This window comes from Dendrobium catenatum, unplaced genomic scaffold (assembly GCF_001605985.2).
Source record: "Dendrobium catenatum unplaced genomic scaffold, ASM160598v2 fragScaff_scaffold_1117, whole genome shotgun sequence".
Lineage (NCBI taxonomy): Eukaryota > Viridiplantae > Streptophyta > Magnoliopsida > Asparagales > Orchidaceae > Dendrobium > Dendrobium catenatum.
The window spans coordinates 3,620,450-3,623,004 of NW_021319579.1; positions in this window are offsets into that span (position 1 = coordinate 3,620,450).

A 2,555-nucleotide genomic window follows, 5' to 3' on the forward strand; every position below is an offset into this window, starting at 1 on the left:
TATATATATGTATAATATAAATTAATAATTGTTTATATTTAACTTTAAAAATTATGGAAATGCTTGACCATTCATGGGAAACTCAAACAGTGGATGTTCTTGTAATAACTTAAAATTTTTAAAAAAGAACTTATTAGAAAAAAATATGAAAATCTTAATGGAGCGCTACAATGTTGAGCTAGAAAGCATTACAGTGCAAGCTATGGACGAGTGGTGGCACTAGAAAAAGCTGTTGTGATGCAGATGCTTTCTGTTGTACAATAACTTGGGAATGCACATATGTTGCAGTAGTGTCACGTTGAAGCGACGTGATGCCAGACACTAAAATGAGTTTTTATATATTTTAATATAAGTATTCTTGACATTTCACTCCCTTCCTCACTCTCACACACAATTTAGCCGGGAAGGAATTGGAGTAGAGGAAAAATAAAAGAAGGGGGAAGAAGAGAGGAGAAAGAGAAGAGAGAGGAAGCTCTCTATGGCTTTTTACATCATCGCTCCTATTATAAAAAATATTTTGATCAATGTAAGTGATTATACTCTTACTCTTATTTTTGATGATTTTATTTTTTATATTTTTATCTTCTAAAATTGATAAAAAATACAATTTTCTTCTAGATTATCGAGCTTTCATAGTGTAACTTTTTCTACATGATATATATGATTACCACAAACATTTTAACTGCAATATTATTAAATTTCACCCGTGAAATTAAAAGCTATGATTTTTGAAGAAGATGCATATTATATAGATTTTGTAGATTTTCATGTATTTCATGAATTATAATATTTCATACATGTATTGACTTCCATGCATAGAAAAAATGATAAGATTGATGTAAAATAAATGCGAGATTTATTTGTAAGCAAGAAAGGCTGACTACTAACACTATAATTAATATGAATTGACTTTTTAAATATAATTCTATGTAGGAGGGTGGGCTTACGGACATTTCATAAAATAAAAGGTTGGTGGTGTGATCTTAGTTGTAGGCTATAACCATTGATTGAATAATGTCGATAGGTAGAGAGTGATGACTCTTCAATAGTTGTTAAAGATCACCTGTGAATTGACATAAGATAATGAATAATGATAATAAGATTAAAACTAATGACTACTAGTCGATAGTTGGGATTAATTAAAATTGATAACCAACTGATCGATAATTGGAATGGAATGCTGAAAACACCACATTAAAGCTATAGGTCAGCCTTGTTCTTCATAATTACAATCATGATTGTATTTACATGATAGTATTAAACTAATTGATAAATAGAACTAATATGAAACAGATAAAATCAATATTAATATTGATACAATATAATATAGTATATTGACATGACCCATTAATTGATAGTCTTTTTACCGATTATTTCTTATAGTTGATAGACCTCTTTTGACTTTACTAACCATATTGGTTTTACTCTTGATTAATATAAATTTTATAGAATACTTATTACATGTACTAACTTATTATTAATTATTAATTGATATAAACTATATCTGGAGCAGACATATTGATTCTTTTATCTTTCATTGACAATGATAAGTTTTGATTAATTGCTAGGTTTTGATACTCTTTATGTGATTTTTAATAAAGGTTAAGGATCCTGCAGTGTGAGGTTAGTTGGTGATGCTAGTTTAGTTTTATTCTCATCTCTTTGGTTTTATATTTATTCTTTTGTAGCATGTTGGCTATTGTATATATATTTTTAGACCTTACAATAAAATGTATATATTGTGGACCTTGAAGTAATGTAAGTTTATGTTCCATTATTTATATTTATTTATATTTTCTTGAATGCAAGTAGTGAGCTCTAGTAGTTGATGATATGGTTATAATTGTGCATTGGTTGTTAACTGAAAATAAGAAAATAATATGAAAAGAAAGAAAAGAGATATAATTCTTTCACTATAGATCCTAAGGTGCGACAAAGTGGTGTTAGAATCAGGTTAGTGGAAGAATGAAATTGAAAGCAGAACTATATTATTGAATGCCTTAATATGTTTGTTGTAGATTTATTTTATTTTGAAAGATTTATTTTGTATTCGAGATCCATTTATTGACCAGATAAATGGACTTTAAAGAAAAGAAGCCAAAACCCGACATTGAAGTATTTCAGTGACATATGAGAAAATGACAAATTTTGTTAAATAATTACTCGGATGGTAAGTGATAAACTGGCAAAATAGTCTAGAAAGAGCTACCAAAAATTTGATGAAGGTAGCAAGAAAAAGAATGACAAGATTGTTAAAGCACCTTCCACACTGTAATGCATTTGGTGTGGGAGAAGACATGTAAGATCTTGTTATAGGGTGACGTGATAATGCTTTAGATTGTTAAAGCACCTGCCATATGATAATGCATTTGTTGGGTAGTGGGACTTCCTCTCTAGGCGAATGTAGAGGGTCGTAGGGAAGTGACCCTGTTGCATCCAACAGAGTGGGACTATCACACCTGAGAACTAGGGGCCTGGAGGTTTCTACATATGCATGTTCTCCTCTAAGATAAAGAACATATGGAGAATGGGGCACCTAGTGATACCCTCTACTA